Below are 18,964 nucleotides of genomic sequence, written 5' to 3' on the forward strand. Positions count from 1 at the left end.
GCGATGACGCGGTAAAAATCTCTTATCACAAGCTTGTTAGAACTGATATAAATATCTACGTCCACAATAAAAATGACAGTGTCCATTTCGTTAACTTGTGATTACTGTGCATGTATTAATATGGGGAAATGTTCAAACTTTAAAAGTGTTTTATCACGTTACACGTCACATATTAAGGATCGGAAATTGTGAAATACTAATTGTTTTTAAACGAGTGAATAGGTATCATATATGACTCGCTTTCACTCGTCATATACCAGACCTATTCATGAGTTTCATAAAATTGATCTCACACTGGAGCGAGTTTAGTATTTTATTTATTACTTGCCGCTTTTATATTATTATTTTTCAATTTCACGGTCGTTTGTGAATAGTCAGACATCTTCGCGTTCTAAATCATATTGTTTGTTTGCTGTTTAACTCCGCACCCAGCAATATTCCACATATATGACGGCTGTCTGTAAATAATCGAGTCTGGAGCAGACAATCCATTGACTGACATCATGAGCATCGATCCACGCACTTGACATGCATCAACAAAGACAGCGAGCCTGACCACCCGATCCCGTTATTCGCCTCATACGACAAGTATGTGTTGCTAAAGGCCTATATCTAACTGCGATAACATGTAATAACACCGTGGTAAAATGAAATATTGCGGTAAATTGTAATACACACTGCGATTGATTGTAATTACTTCACTGTGGTAAATTGTAAAAAACTGCAGTAAAATGTAATAACACCGTGGTAAAATGAAATATTGCGGTAAATTGTAATACACACTGCAGAAGATTGTAATTACTTCACTGTGGTAAATTGTAATAAAAACTGCGGCAAATTGTAATAATTACTGCAGCAAATTGTAATAAATACTGTGGTTAATTGTAATAAAATATTATTCATTTGCAAATATACAAGCATGACATTTAAAATGTGCGACTAAGCTGTTTGGAAATCAGAATCCGGACTTTGAAACGACTGAATTGATAAAGACTATACATTACATTCTAAATATTTGTATTTAGGAAATAATAAAAGCCATTTTGTTTCAAATTCTATCATTAGTATTGAAAGACAGGTGCGGCAAATTGTAACAAACTTCGTCAAATTGTGATACCAAGTGCTGTAAACTGTAATGACATCTCTTTATCCTTCCGATTTCAAACAGAATTCGAGTTACAGTGTTTGTTCGACCTTAATATGATCGATTCCAATCTCCACCATCCTTAAGGAAATAAAAAAAGCGATTTTGTTTCAAATTCTATCATTAGTATTAAAAGACAGGTACGGCTAATTGTAACCAACTGCGGCAAATTGTAATACCAAGTGCGGTAAGTTGTAATAACATGTCTAAATTCTTCTGATTGTAAACAGAATTGGAGTTCCAGTGTTTATTCGACCTTAACAAGATCAATTCCAAACTCCCGCATGTTAAAGGAAATAAAAAAGCGATTTTGTTTCAATTTCTGTCGTTCCTTTTGAGAGGCAGGTGCGGCAATTGTAACAAACTGCGGATAATTGTAATACCAAGTGCGGTAAATTGTTGTAATAACATCTCTTAATCATTTCGATTACAAACGGAATTCAAGTTCGATTGTTTGTCCGACCTCAACATGATCAAGTTCAACATCCAGCATGTTTAATTAGATAAAAAAGCGATTTTGTTTCAATCTCCAGTGTCCCCCCTATCAAGAGGCAGGTGTGGCAACTTGAAAATAAAACTGTATTGAAAATGACATGTCTGTTGTTTTATATCATTTCTATTATACAGTGTGGGGAAAAGCCCATTTGTTGAAATGCCAGTGTGGGGAAATGTCCTCCACTCGTGATCAAGACATCATAGTCAAGCCAAGATATCTATTTACTGGAAGATATATTTGTTTTTTTTATACATACCGGCCATTAACGACAGAGATCTACAGAGGTAATGTCACTTAAGGCCACATAGAATTAAGTAATAGATTTTAATCCGCTCCCACCTGACGCCAAAACATCCCGTCTTACATTATTTTGTTGCCTCCAAGTCCAAGTGTGTTCCTACTTTCTTTACTTTATGAAATACTCCACACACGTAGCCCTACTGAACACGTATGAAGCATGTGAATCGCACCCTTCGACCGTAATTGTACACAGATGCCTTAAATAGTTATTTTTAAAAAAAAATTGTATGTAAACAATAAAATGCTTCCGGCAAAAATCAATCAAACTATAACCAATAATTTCTTGCGGTCTTGACTTAAAAATGCAAGGCATGCTTATACTGAAAATGTAGCCCAACTCACAACTTCAGGCATGTGCATGACTCTGAATAAGTGAGTGAGTTTGGCATCGTGTGTTTGAGAAACGTGGCAAAGTTCGTTTTTGGCGTAAATGTGCAGGCCTTTTGAAGCACTTTGCAGTGACCACATCTCTTTTGGAAACATTGAAAGGGTTACATTGGCTATCCAACTATGTTAAAAGAACCACCATGGTGTCGCGGTAGCACCCTTACATGACCCTATGACGTTAATTTGAACACTTTCAAACGGTTGTATTTCCCTAACGACCCCTTATTGGTGTGATTTTGTATTAAGTCTTAGATTTTGGAGAGCTTTCCAACAAGCCATCATGCACTAAACTCGCCTGATATTTGAAACCTGTTTCTTATACACTGGCGTAACTACATATATGCAAAACAACAATTGCCTATCGGTACACAAATTGGTTTTACTTGCCTTTCCCCGCTATTCATTTGTCCGTCCGATAGAGTAACCGCCCTTTATCAAAGGGACGCTATTCTAACCCTTGTCTGTGAGACGTCACGGTCACAGTCAGACGTTGTTGACAGTCGGCCTGTCCTGTCATAACGTTACGAAGTGCAGTCAGTTGTACATACAGCGACAAAACGAAACAAGGTAACAATTCGACCATATTTCGGCCAAATCCAACTGTTTTAATTTGTGGAAAGGTTCCAAGACGCAGAGGTCTACAGGCACAGATATGGAAACTGATCCCGCTTGGCTAGTTCCCTCGCAAAATTCTATTTCTATCTCCAAAGTTGCCAAAACTTGTAAAATGCCTCAACCTCGTCACAGTTAGATACTTATTTTCACTGACAGTATATTAGACTAATCTTTTGATAATTATAGCAATAATCCAAGTAATTTCTCCAGATTGCCGATGGTTAATTCTGACTCGATCGCCGAATGACAAGGGCGACGCAATGTTTATTTATTAACACTGAAATTTTTCCTACTTGACCTCTAATATTTGCATCTCTATCCGCATATGACCACAACGGATATGGTTTTTATCTGTTGGCTTTATCCTGCTGAGAAACCTACCCTTTATATGATGCAGATTATTATTAATACAACATGAAAATGATACCCTTATTCTCTTTGTGTTAATGTCGGGCTTTTGTGTGTGTACATGTATCTGTTACATTTGTAATACTGTATGTGCTACACTTTTTAATCCTGCTTGTCCTATAGAGATTACTACACGTGTGTCTGTCAGATAGCCTTTATCTTACAACGAGTTGTTTCAAAACGTATCTAACGAGCGAAAGCCTGGAATATGACAGGCACGAGTGCAGTAATCTGTTTCTTACACACCCTAAAATCGCACATTTTGAGCATACTTACTACTCATGAATAAGGTTACCCAACACAAAAAGATTTCCACCAAATGTCATGGCGTCACACAGGACGGAAACGCTAACGAATTTGGTTGAATTTACCTGATCATTGTAATGTATATATTTCTAATTCCATAATTCGTGCTAACATACTCTTCCAAAGGATTTCTCAAACAATTCAGCCATTGAGAAGAATAAAACTCTCAAAATATGAAAAAATGCTACTCAGTAATAATTTTGCTTTGTTTACATTCCAACAAGTGCAGTTTTCCGAGCACAGTGTTCGTTTCCACACCTAATTTATTTCGCTTGATTTCATCTAGATAATTTGCATTGTTGACAAAGACCATTTGCTATTTGATGGCCATTAGGGATGCATGTATCGCAGCTGAGTTTGAAATGCTCGTCATCTACTTATAAATAGGCGTATCATAGCCGGCATACGTAAAAAGTGATTTTGTAAACACTACCCAATATAGCAGAACGTTCGTGTTCCAATATTTTCCAAAGCATTATAAGCGATTCTAGGCTGATCAGCGAAATATTAAATTTGGAATTAGTGATTTGAAAACACCGATACCGATCACTGAAATGCTATTTTTATAATTCAATTCTTCGAATAAATATCCGATATTTAGATTTCTAAAGACAGAGTACATAACGCCGTGAATGATGATTTAGTAATGTGTAAAAAATTGCGAGTTTTACGAAGTACCTAATTGACAGAGGTCACTTTCAGTAATTTTGCTTTGCCTAAAATGACAGTGGATGATATCGCAGAAGAGGGAATTTCCACATAATTCAAAACTGTGAAGTGTTAATGTGCGTGATGTATTTTGAACTTTATACGACTTCGAAGTGAGGGTTGAAGAGGAGGGACATTTTTGATGCTGTGGCATACAAGGGGTTTACAGTATAAACAAAACCCATCATGTTCAACACAGACGTAAGTGAACATTCGACTGACGCACGAGCAACTTATCAATGACTTACAATCAGGAAAGTAGTACGTCATAATCTGACCTCAGGTCACAGGTCTGGAATTTGATCTCGCATATGTTTGATACCAGTTATCTTAACTGGGTTTATCACCCACAGGTGTGTAAGAAACGTATATATCAGAACACTGCGTGGCAGGTCTTTCAACTTGAAACGCTGCATATCCTACAATTTATAATACAGCATGTCATGTCTTTCAACTTAAAACACTGCATGTCCTCCAATTGATAAAACTGTCTGTCCTCCAATTGATACTACTGTATGTCCTCCAATTAATAATACTGTATGTCCTACAATTGATAATACTGTATGTCTTCCAACTGCTAATAATGTATGTCCTCCAATTGATAATACTGTATGTCCTACAATTGACAATACTGTATGTCCTACAATTGATAATACTGTATGTCCTACAATTGACAATACTGTATGTCCTACAATTGATAATACTGTATGTCCTTCAATTGATAAGACTGTATGTCCTGCAATTGATAATACTGTATGTCCTGCAATTGATTATACTGTATGTGTGTTAATTGATAATACTGTATGTCCTCCAATTCGACAATACTGTGTGTCCTCCAATACATAATACAGTATGTCCTCCAATTGATAATACTGTATGTCCTCCAATTCATAATACTGTATATTTTCTCCAATTGATGATACTGTATGTCCTCCAATAAATAATACTGTATGTACTCCAAGTAGTAATACTGAATGTCCTTCAACTGATAATACTGTATGTCCTTGAATTGATAATACTGTACGTCCTCCAAATGATAATACTGTATTTCTTACAATTGATTATACTGTATGTCCTTCAATTAACAATACTGTAAATCCTCCAATTAATAATACTGTATCTCCTTTCAATTGATAATACTGTATGTCCTCAAATTCATAATACTGTATGTCCTCCAGCTAATAATACTGTTTGTCCTCCAATGAATAATACTGTATGCCCTCCAATTAATAATATTGTATGTCCTTCAATTAATAATACTGTATGTCCTCCATTGATAATACTGTTTGTCCTCAAATTCATAATACTGTATATTCTCCAATTGATAATACTGTATGTCCTCAAACTGATAATACTGTATGTCCTTCAATTAACAATACTGTAAATCCTCCAATTAATAATACTGTATCTCCTTTCAATTGATAATACTGTATGCCCTCCAATTAATAATACTGTATCTCCTTTCAATTGATAATACTGTATGTCCTCAAATTCATAATACTGTATGTCCTCCAGCTAATAATACTGTTTGTCCTCCAATGAATAATACTGTATGCCCTCCAATTAATAATATTGTATGTCCTCAAATTCATAACACTGTATATTCTCCAATTGATAATACTGTATGTCCTCCAATTAATAATACTGTATCTCCTTCATTTGATAATACTGTTTGTCATACAATTAATAATACTGTATGTCCTCCTATTAATAATACTGTATATCCTCAAATTACGTGTCGTACTATTTGTTGCATTTTGAATTCTTTATTCCAGTAAACATGGTGTACAAATGTTCCCTAAGTTATTAGAACGTCTAATACTACTCTTTGCTGATGGGGGGCGATCGGGTAGCCTAGTGGTTAAAGCGTTCGCACGTCACGCCGAAGACCCGGCTTTTCCTTGGACGAGAGATCGGTCACCTGACCGCGAAATTGACGTTCATAAGTGTATGAACGTCACATTTGGACGTTCATACGTTTTTCACGGACTGCTTCCATATTCCTTGGGCCTCCCTGGGAATTCCCTAGCACGAAAACATACATAAGCGTTCTTTCTGATCATTTAGAACCTTTAATCTTGGTCTCAGCATTTCAGTATACATTTAGAAACGTCAGAGAGTTTGCATGATTGTTCACGAATATCCTCGCTGCGGCCAATCCTAATGAACAAACTGAGAAGTGCACATCCAAACTATCGTTGTATCGACTCGATCCGTGTCCAGGCTGACAGTGACCGTCTCCAGCATTCTATGAATTTACCTTAGTGTTTGTTTGACGCATCTTTAATCACCTTTCAATGATCGGCCAGTTGATCAATGGAGACTAACACATGTAACCGCCACAGGCCCATTAACAACTTCGGAAATCTCTCCCGTCGCGTTTATCGTGTCAACCATTTTGACGTCTTGTACTTGATGTAAATGTATTACTACGCGCTGTCATTGTGACTGATTCACTGAGGTTGTTCTTTACAGGCCTTTCTCATCTAATGGCGATATTATTTGAAGACATGTGTTGCGTAATATGTTTCTGAAGAGCAAGTTGTGCATCCATACGCTTAGTTTTGAGGAACTATTTTATTCCGCGATATAGCTGGTTGTTGTATGGCTGTCAATGTAAACATTAAGTCACACGTAATAAATACATCCTACATCCTTTGAGGTAAGAAATTGTGATAAAAAGATTATATGAATTGACTTTCACATTGTGTGAGTTCATTGGAGAATGAACCTATATAGAGTGAGGGTCAAACGTTCCGCCCCGACGTTCATACAGTTTGGCCCTCGCTCTATGAAGGTTCATACTCCAATGAACTCACACAAAGTGAAGGTCAATTCTTAAATGTTTTGCTGGACTTTTTGGTACAGTGTATGAATGAATATGTAACATTAAGTAATTCATATCTCTCTAGTGTTTGTTATTTGACAAGATGTTCAGCTGACGTTAACATGATGTTCCCGTGTAAGTGCTAATTCTATGAAACCCTAGAGACCGATACAGTCAGAAACGAGTTGTTGATTTTATTTGCTTGTTGTTGTGTATCCGGACTAGTGAGGTGAGGTGAAATGGGGTTTAACGTCGCGTCCAAGATTATTTCACTTACATAGCGACGTGCATGCACGTGTGTGTGTTGCTGCTTGTACTAGCCCGGACTGATGCCGATTTATAGTGCTAGCACCCTGAGATACCATGCCACAGTTTAACATGAATACCCCACTCAGACACAGTATACTGACTCCGAGCCGACCAGTCCTTGTTTTAGCCCTTTAATGCCGAGCGCCAGACAGGGTAACAACAAGTACCATCTTTTAACATCTTTTGGTATGACGCAGCCGGGGATCGAAACCCGGACCTTCTGGTCTGCGGGCGGACGCTCTACCACTAGACCACGGAGGCTGTCCGGCAACCGGAGTAAACCCAGCCCGGTTATGTAAATCTGGGTCAAATAGCTTAGATTGTTGCTTTTTTTTTTAATTACCCTTTTTACGTATCAATTGTCAAATGATCAAATGATTGTCGGTAGGTTACATTTTGCAACATGGGGACACTCCTACGACATGTAAGTTGTTCCAAGAAAGAAGAACGTGAACTGGGAGATCATGAACCATAGACCCAAACGTCTATATGTAGATCATACCTTCAGGCCGACGAGACAGACGTTCTTGAGATTGGCGTTTTTTTTATATTAAATGTCTTTTAGAAAAGGTTTCCAGTGACCAAACCACTTTCAACTTTGTCTTGCCCTTCAGAGAAAAAAGGGCGTTCCAACTATGGTAAAATTAATATCCCTGTTTTGCGCATGCGCGCGCGATAACCTCCCCCAAAAAGCATCTAATACCAATCTGTACACCTTCAAATTATTGCCATTTGGTTCAGAAATAAAAGCTTTAGACTTGTTTGTTGTTGACGTGCATGCCTACCTGTAACCTTCGTAAGTGTCCGTCACCTATTTGACCCTTTCCGTTTAGTTCCGTAACGTCTTAGGCATGACCAGGTAAATTTGCACTCAGTTTAACCAGATACCCCTATTGTATGGTGTTTGTTTAACAGTTTGGGCGTGGCTCAGTCGGTTAGCTGTCGGGCTTACCTTTGAGATCGACCTCATCACGAGACGTTGTGGTACTGTGCCCGTTCCACCACGCGATCGACTGTCGTAACGCTATGTTAAAGTATGGGAGTTATGATCACCTTAGCGTTACGACAGCTTTATGGAACGTACCTCTGTATTCTGAAGGTGCTTGCTCTTTCTCTGGCTTTTTAAGCAGCATTTAGAGGTCGCATTAAATCATGCAATTTGGGATCGCCTATCTGCATAGCCTTTTGTTTCAGTGTTGATCTCACTTACCGCCTCCGTGGTCTAGTGGTAGAGCGTCCGCCCGGAGAGCGGAAGGTCCAGGGTTTGATCCCCGGCCGCGTCATACCAAAAGACGTTAAAAGATGGTACTTCTTGTTACCCTCTCTGGCGCTCCGCATTAAAGGGCTAAAACAAGGTCTGGTCGGATCGGAGTCAGTATACTGTGTCTGAGTGGGGTATTCATGTTAAACTGCGGCATGGTATCTCAGTGAGCTAGCACTATAAATCGGCATCAGTCCGGACTAGTACAAGCAGCCACACAAACACACACACGTACATGCATGTCGCTATATAAGTGCAATAATCTTGGACGCGACGTTAAACCCCTTTTCACCTCACCTCACATGCAATTTGGGAGTCAAATTACGGATTATTAAATTCAATTTCAAATTAATCTCTCACACACTGATGCACTGGCAGAAAACGTCTCTAAACTTGACAAGTTTTCTGGCCGAACTCAGTTACAATTTTGCCGCATAAAGCGTCACTGTTAAGTACAGAGAGTATGACGTCATCATCGCGATTTCTTCCAACAGGTTTCTATTCGTCTGTAGGTCGTTCAACCAGTGTCAAGCACACTTCGGCGCAGTAATGACTAAGCATTACACCACTGCTACGGCCTAATTTGCATATGATTGACCCGACTTTTCTCTTGTGTGTCAACCAACGCACTTATTCTGAAATCAGAGCAGTCTGGCCAAATGCAAGCCTTTCGGTGGGCTTTACATATTGTTTTATGTATAACTTATATATACAACTATATCCAATAAATCTTTAAGTCTGACTTAGAAAATTGACCAGTGTGGACGCTGTTGCAGTTTACTCTGAGCCAGGAAAATTCCCTGAATTCTTAAAAAAAAATACATAAGTAAAACTAACGCTATTATAGGTCATTATGTATTTTTTTGTTTTCCTCAAACAATAGTTAACCTTTCACATATTTACTTTGAAAGAGCCTAACTGATCTGAGTGGAGGTTTCGAAATGAACGGAAAATACAATAAAAAACTATATGTTTTCCCCTGCAGCGTTTTACTCACAGTAATATACTAAGTCCATAGCAGACATACAGACCATAGTTCAACAATCGGTGAACAGAGTCAGTGCAAAAGGAACAATAGAATTTCAAACTTGAGCATTAAATAATCAATAGGGCTTCACAACAGGTCCCCCGTACACATACAATAGACACAATATTTCTTTGTTGAAACAACAAAATGATACCCAAAAAAATACACAAAGATTACATTTGCCTTATTCAATGTGAAATTCAGTGAGTGTTTTTTGTAAACTAAATACCTAAGTCCAACAGTATTGTGACCGTTACTATAAAATGTCGTTGTGTAACACACTATTTGACATTGTCTCTTTCTTTCATCTTTTCATAGACAATGATTTAGCATTTACAGAGGGACAACCCATGTAATATTCGGAGATTATTTGTTGGAGACAGAATTTTTCCCGTCACTGCTTCAAAACATGCAATGTTTTTTTCTGTTTAAGGATAAGCCGAACAATTTTAAAAATTAATTTCTCAGCACAGTGTTATGTCTTCCATCTGTACTATCCAAAACCTATTTTTTAATGGTATCAACCAAAGGACAATTTAGTTTCAATTTTGTTTTTTTCTCCAGTGTTTCAGATATCAGTCCTCATGAAGCACTACAGTAAATACCCGTGAAGATCAGGGTAGAATAGGTCTTCAGCAACCCATGCTTGTCGTAAGAGGAGACTAACCGGATCCCTTGGTCGGGCTCGTTGACTTGCATGGGATGTTTGTAATAAATTGTTAACTTGTAATGCCATCATATTGTAACATATAATAGAAAGATAACAAGAGATTCTCTTCAATTTCACAAAAAAGGCGACTATGCTTGCCGTAAAAGACGACTAACTAGATCGGGTGGTCAGACTCGCTGACTTTGTTGATGCATGTCATCGTATCCCAATTGCGTGGATCGATGCTCATGATGTCAATCACTGGATTGTCTGTTCCAGACTTGATAATTTACAGACCGCCGTCGCATAGCTGGAATAGTGCGGAGTTCGGCGTTAAACAACACAAAATAAAAAGATAAAAAACACATCAAAGAAACCCTGTTTATCAAGACAGTACAGCAGTCGTGCCAGTGAGTGAGTGAATGAGTTGGGTTTAATGCTGCTTTAAACAGTATTCAAGTTATATCACAAAGTCACAGGTCACAGACGTTTACCATAAACCCACGATCAGGGATATGGTGCTGACAAACTTAGAAACACAATCGGGGCGAACCGGGATTTTAACCCTCGATCATAAGTTTCTGGGTGCGATTTCGCGAAAGCCTCTTAGCGCTACGACCTCCTAAATCACGTCGTAAACCATGTCATAACTTTTTTGGCCGTTTCACAATGCCCTTTTAGTTTACACTATGTCGTAAAATCACCCTAAATCTACGACAGCCCAAAGGCTCTTCTAAAGTAGTTACGACATCGCAATTTCAAACCATCATGGCGACACATGCATTCCTTTTAGAAATTATAAACAAAAATACTATCTGAAGAGAACGAGTTTTCAGGGACAGAAGTCGGGCATGAGATGTTTTAGATGATTTTAATTTGATTTCGCAATATCGATTCCCGAGACATGAACTGGTGACAGTTGATTAACAGCTGTCTTGACCACCTCAGCGTTCGCGGTCACTATCTCCAGAGGTCCATGTGTTGTAATTCTTTGCTAAAGGGGGCCTTTACAGCGAGATCGGCGACATTCACGGAGTTAGCAAGTCAAGCGTTTTCCAGAGTACTTGCCACGTCCGCCAATCTCCGTACCGTCCGACTGATACATTTTCCAACACTGGCCAAGCACAGAAAACTTATGGAAGAATTCCACCAAATGTGTGGTTGCACAAGTATTGTAATGTATCGAGTCTGAACTATTGGCTCTCTCTACTAGAGATCTAGAGAGGCGAGCGAATAACCACGTCACTTAGCGGCCATATTGAAAGTGTGTCTGGGGCGGTGGGGTAGCCTAGTGGTTTAAGCGTTCGCTCGTCACGCCGAAGACCCGGGTTCGATTCCCCACATGGGTACAATGTGTGAAGCCCATTTCTGGTGTCCCCCGCCGTGATATTGCTGGAATATTGCTAAAAGCGGCGTAAAACCATATTCACTCACTCACCCATTGAAAGTGTGTCTAACACTGACTCGAGTGTTTTAATTGGGGGAATAATCTGCATGTTTATTCAATACATGTTGCGTTAATTCGAAAATCTGATATACTTCAAGTATACCAGCAGACATCTCATTGATAATCACAAGGGACTTTATTACTCATAATAGGCCATATGATCCAATTGAAAAATGACCTTTAGCAACTCCACGCCAGCGCCATCTACTGGCCATACGAAATTGCTGATCGATGACATCAGAGGTGAACCCCCACATCCGGAAGTGTACCACCAGCCACCCCCTTGGCTTGCTGCGCATGCTCCACAATCTCGGTCCTTTGTACAGAAGTCACGAGGTCTCTCGCCGCCCAGTCCATCATCGCCTGTCTGACTATCGTTAAAGCCATGTAGGTAGTCCATTCGATAGTTGTCCTTCTGTGACTGTATGGTGAAATTGGAATAAAAGAAGTTGATGATTTTATTGCCATTTTCGTAATAGCCGTATACGTGTAACTGGAACGCTTCGTATTTCATCAGCTGATACATTGTTTCAAGGCCGACGAAGTACTCGGCAGAGTCCACGCTACCCCAGCCTTTTTTGTAGTTCTTCCATTTTGCATCGTAGTTGACGGAGCCGTAGTAAGGGGGGTTGCGCCTGACGAAGGCGTACGCGGTGCTGGCGTACTCTAGATTGCAGTACAGTCTGTAGGCCACGGGGGAACCGAACGGTTGGATGTAGTAGTAGGCACCAGTCGAGATGCCGAGGTCCTTTCCTTCTTTGCAGCCTAAAAAAGAATGAAAACAATGTGAAAAAAAACAATTAAAAAAAGTTTTGAAAATCATTTTTTTTCAAACATTTAGTTTGATAATGCAATAACGTTACCCATCTATGTCTAGTTTGCCATTGTGGTTGCTGCGAGATTGCAATTATTGTTTCCGGGAAGAGGAATTCAGGGAAGGGTCACCAAAAAAATATGACACTCTCTTGGGGAGGATCATAAAAAATAATACAATTATTTGAGGACGGTCATTCAAAAGCAGACATTTACAATAAAATTTAAAGTGATTTTGCATTCTGTCTAACGTCAATCACAGATGGCGCACTGACGTCACACAATAAAAGTATTATAAGATAATTAAGTGTCACAGATTGGCCTGTCCCTTTGTGATGGTGAACGTCATTTTGTAATTAAGGATTGCTGATTGACGCACCAAGCGAAAGGCCACCTGTCAGGCATGCAGAATACGGTGACTAGCATGAACAACGATCTACGCAATTGGGATACAATGACATGCATCAATCATGTCAGCGAGTCTGACCACCCGATCCCGTTAATCGCCTCATACAAGAAGCACGGATTGCTGAAGACCAATTCTAAACCGGTGACCAATCAAATGAGATCACATATTAATAAATACAGTTAGTTAAATACACTCACTCACTTACCACTCATTCACTCACCCAAGGAACCTTTGATGGTCGCAAAAGACAACTACTAGTATATGGATCGGGTGGTCAAACCTAGGACAGTCGCAAAAGGCAACTAAATGGATTGGGTGGTCAAACCTAGGATGGTCGCAAGAGGCAACTCAATGGATTGGGTGGTCAAACCCGGTGACACGGTCGATTGTGTGTCATTGTACCCCGACGGCATGGAATGTTGTTCACAATATCAATCACCTGATTGTCTGGTCCAGATTTACAGACCGCCGTCATATAGCTAGACTATTGCTGATTGAGTCGCCTCTTACAACAAGCATGGATTGCTTAAGGCCAAGTCTAACCCGGTGACCAGTGAAGTGAGATCACATATCAATAAATACAGTGAGGTATGTGTGTTTGAAACAGTCCCACTTAAATAATAACGTCTTACTTGATGTTATCAGTTATGATGACAAGGGCCCTTCATCCCCCCTCGGGTCTTTCCGTGACCTGTCGTGACCTGACGCTTTGCCCCGGAATTACACGAGTGGCCACGGTCGGGCCCTGTTCCGACTTGCTTCACACCCAAACCACCTCGGCTGTTTTGAGTTCCTTATTAAAAATGAAACCGCCGAGGTTTACCGAGGACAACTGAATGTTTTAAGCGACGAGATCTCAATTATATCATTTGCAATGCGTTGGTAGGCATTTTTTGTCATCACCAACTGACTATTAAGTTTTTTAGGTTTGTCGTTTTGCATACCAATTTAGGTTCTTTGCATTTTTAGAGTGTGTTTCATTCCGCTCATTATTTTGCCTAACAACCGACAATATCCGTTTGTGCTTCAGAAAAATATGCGAGGTTTCGAAGCCCAGGGTGTGTTGGTACATAGTTTGTGGAAACATTAATATGCAAGAAATAAATTGAAGTCCTTGTTTATTTCATGCCTGATTTATAGGCCAAATATACTCTCAACTTCTAATATGATTAGGCGCGCTTGTAGTTACAGCGTTCGCTCGTACGTTGAAGGCTCGGGTTCGATTCCAGACATGGGTACAATGTTTGAAGCCCATTTCTTGTGACCCCCAAAGTGATATTGCAGGAATATTACGTAAAACCACACTCAGTCATTCAATCCAATAATCATTTTTATTTCTGTAGAACAAATGCTTATTTAATTAGGGGGGAGTTTTATGGTGCCTTCTAACACGTTTTTTTAAAACCTGATGAGATAAAAAAAAGTCTTTACTATATGGCCTAAAGCCGAATGCAGGTTCCTGTTAAGAACCATCTTCCCGAGGCAAGAGAGTTAACTGACTATAAAAGTCCAGTTTCCACCCTTGCCGAACTAGGCTGGTATTATGGAGTTATGGCTGGACTAACGAGTCTATGCATAGTCCAAGCAAAATCGCTCACCGAAATCGAAATCCGGTTCGTAAACTGTCGTGCAAATTTCGGTCGATTGCAGGATTTGCAAAGCATGTGCACCGTGTTTAATCAAGGTGCTCACGTGATTTGATGCATTTCGCGATATTAGATCCGTTTTATCACATTATAGATCTTGATTATCGACCAGATCGTCCTGACCGGGCGCCACCATTTTGTGTGAAGCAAACGCAAGTGATACGAGAGGTGGATTCTGATTGGTCCATTGGAGGGGCATAGAAGGGACATAACTGGTAATAGCCACTGGTGGTGCTACGATCGAGCCCAGTAATTCCAGCCTTGTTCGGCAAGGGTTGACACTGCACTTTAAAAGTCAGTTAATTCTCTTGCCGTGGGAAGATGGTTAAGAACAGACCGATCAACCTGTCAGTCAAAATGCCGCAAACCGATACGTCACTGGAATATAGAAATGACGCATGAAATCAATGTCTGGTGTCACATGTGACAATTTATAATTAATAATTATATGTGACCCACCAGGAGAAAAGGGTGCTGGTAGGATACAATTGTGCTGTGACGTCAGACATCATATCTAAAAACTGCAACTATTATAAGTCTGAATATAGGACTTTGCAGAATATGAGTCCAAATGCTTGATGTCACATGTCTCTATAACAAAAAATAATATTATAAATTGAAGTTTATCAGTTGTATTTTTGTTATCCCAAGATACTGCAGTTTAAAATATAATGAGAAGTCAAAATGTGATTTTTCACCCACGAGGTCCTTATCTTTTTGTGGGTCACATTTGGTATTCTGAAAACACTTTATTGTTTGTTTGTAATGGCCAGGAAGTAGCTTAAACAGTTGAGAAGTCAACAAGTATTTCTAACACATCAACATGTGTTTTGCATCAAAGATGGAAAGAAGACGGGATAACCTACTCGTCACACACAAGTCTCAGGTTCGATTCCCCACTAGTACAATCTGTAAAGTCAATTCCTAGTGTCCTCTAACGTGATATTGCCGGAATATTGCCTAAAGCAGTGTAAAAACATACTCACTCACTCACTCCTTCACTCTTTACCGCTCATTCAACATCATTCACTCACTCACTCACCACTCATTCACGCACCACATCAACCCTTGATGGCCGCAAGAGGCGACTAAATGGATCGGTTGGTCAAACTTAGGATGGTCGCAAGAGGCGACTAAATGGATCGGTTGGTCAAACTTAGGATGGTCGCAAGAGGCGACTAAATAGATCGGTTGGTCAAACTTAGGATGGTCGCCAAAGACGACTAAATGGATCGGTTGGTCAAACTTAGGATGGTCGCAAGAGGGGACTAAATAGATCGGTTGGTCAAACCTAGGATGGTCGCCAAAGACGACTAAATGGATCGGTTGGTCAAAACTAGGATGGTCGCCAAAGACGATTAAATGGATCGGTTGGTCAAACTTAGGATGGTCGCAAGAGGCGACTAAATAGATCGGTTGGTCAAACCTAGGATGGTCGCCAAAGACGAGTAAATGGATCGGTTGGTCAAACCTAGGATGGTCGCCAAAGACGACTAAATGGATCGGTTTGTCAAACTTAGGTTGGTCGCAAGAGGCAACTAAATGGATCGGTTGGTCAAACCTAGGATGGTCGCCAAAGACGACTAAATGGATCGGTTGGTCAAACTTAGGATGGTCGCAAGATGCGACTAAATAGAACGGGTGGTCAAACCTAGGATGGTCGCCAAAGACGACTAAATGGATCGGTTGGTCAAACTTAGGATGGTCGCAAGATGCGACTAAATGGATCGGTTGGTCAAACTTAGGATGGTCACAAGAGGCGGCTAAATGGAGCGTTTGGTCAAACCTAGGATGGTCGCAAGAGGCGACTAAATGGATCGGTTGGTCAAAACTAGGATGGTCGCAAGAGGCGACTAAATGGATCGGTTGGTCAAACTTAGGATGGTCGCAAGAGGCGACTAAATGGATCGGGTGGTCAAACCTAGGATGGTCGCAAGAGGCGGCTAAATTGATCGGTTGATCAAACCTAGGATGGTCGCCAAAGACGACTAAATGGATCGGTTGGTCAAACTTAGGATGGTCGCAGGATGCGACTAAATGGATCGGTTGGTCAAACCTAGGATGGTCGCAAGAGGCGACTAAATGAATCGGGTGGTCAAACCCGGCGACACGGTCGATTGTGTGTCATTGTGCCCCGACGGCATGTAATGTTGTTCACAATATCAATCACTAGATTGTCTGGTCCAGATCCGAATATGTACAGACCGTCGTCATGTAGCTAGAATATTGCTGATTGCGGCGTTAAACAACAAACAATCGTTTACCATTTAGTTTGTCAAGATATATGCGTGATCAGATGTTTTACAGACCCGTGAAGATCCGGGGTAGAATAGGTCTTCAGCAACCCATGCTTGCCGTAAAAGGCGACTGTGCTTGTCGTAAGAGGCGACTAACGGGTTCGGGTAGTCATGCTCGCTGACTTGGTTGATGCATGTCATCAATCCAAATTGCGCTGATCGCTGCTCATGATATTAATCACTGGATTGTCTGGTCCTGACTCGATTTTTTACAGACCAGCGTTAACCAACAAACAAATAAACAAACAAACAAACAAACAAGATGTTTTACAGTGAAACCTCGTTAATCCGGTATTATTGCCCATGAAATTGTCAGGATTAATGGACAATCAAATGTCCAATGCCGACCGAACTATATTTGTCCGGAAAGCGGGGTGGCCGCACTAAAGGAGTTTCTCTGGGGAAATAAACTTGGGGAAATAAACTACTCACTGCGGATGTATCTCTCACAGTAGACACCTGCAAATCCATCCACGCACCTGCAGGTGGGGTTCAGCCAGGTACCACCGTTCTGGCAAGGGTCCTGTAAAAATACACAAAACCTTTGAATGATGTTCAGTAGAATTAACTATTGAAGGCATATTTTACTGTAAAAAACTGTTTTAACAGTTATACATTCTGTGACACCATATAGTTTATAACATTGGCAATACATTGGGGTTGTATACACTACGTTCCTCCATCAGCCGTGAACACACTTTTGTTGTGAATTCACCATTTTAAGTAAAAGCGAAAACACCCTTTCCATTAGAGACAGACCATTTGATATTCGGCCCGGGACGGCTTGATGGGTGACTGGCTGGGACTTGGTATGGGGACTGGATATTTTGTCACCTACAGCTGCAAAACCAGATACTTCAAAGACAGAGGGGGTGTTTCTGGGTTAATGTATTATATTTCCCAATAAAAATCTCAGCCGCGCAGGTCGCACAAGTCACAAACACATGCAGAGACAAGCTGAAAAAATAGGGGGAATCGAACCATCCGGGCCTTCAGCGTGACGAGCAAACACTTTAACCACTGGGCTACCATGGGTTGCTGAAGACCTATTCTACCCCGTATCTTCACGGGTCCAATTTTCAAGTCTATACTTTCTTTTTTCTTTTGTCCGGTAGGTAAGTTGAAGGTCAAAGGTTATTGCTGGCTTTGTTCTTTTTTTGCCTTACCCCAAGCTTTTGCAAGTAGGAACAGTCTTCTTTCAATTATTACATAAACAGTCATAAGCCTGAAAATTAGACTTTGCAGAAAATGAGTCCAAATGCTTGATGCCATACGTCTCTAAAATAAATATGAATTGAAGCTTATCAGTTGTATTTTTGTGGTCCCAAGATACTGCCGGTTTAAAACATAATGAGAAGTCAAAATGTGATTTTTCACCCATGAGGTCCCTTATCTTTTCGTGGGTCACATATATGTGTATACTTTCTTTTTTTCTTTTGCCCGGTAGGTCAGAAGCAGATCAAAGGTTATTGCTGGCTTTGTTTGTCTTTTTTTTGCCTTACCCCAAGCTTTTGCAAGTAGGAACAGTCTGTCTGATGTGTGAGATCGGAGCACTGGGACTGGATGGACGAAATCAGCCCGCACTTTATCACAGGGTCATGGCGTCCACAAATGTTGAAGGCGAGACAGTTCTTGGTTCGCAGGCAGGTCATGGCACATTGACAGGGCCTGGAGACGGCCACCGTGGTGAGGACGTTGTCGGGGGAGATGCTGTCGTGTTCACATCCCATCAGGGCTTTGAAGTGCGTCCCCGTGGACATGCTTCTTTGGATGAGGATGTGGAGGAGCAGTAGGCCCAGGAGTATGGAGGAAATGAGAGATGCTATTCCCATGTTGAGACTGCGTCTGTTGTAAAAGTTCAAAACAAGGGTGTTATGTCACGGTAAACCCGATACATGCACTGAGGTCGCCCATC

Source organism: Haliotis rufescens, unplaced genomic scaffold, assembly GCF_023055435.1.
Source record: "Haliotis rufescens isolate VD_foot unplaced genomic scaffold, xgHalRufe1.0.p SCAF_152, whole genome shotgun sequence".
Lineage (NCBI taxonomy): Eukaryota > Metazoa > Mollusca > Gastropoda > Lepetellida > Haliotidae > Haliotis > Haliotis rufescens.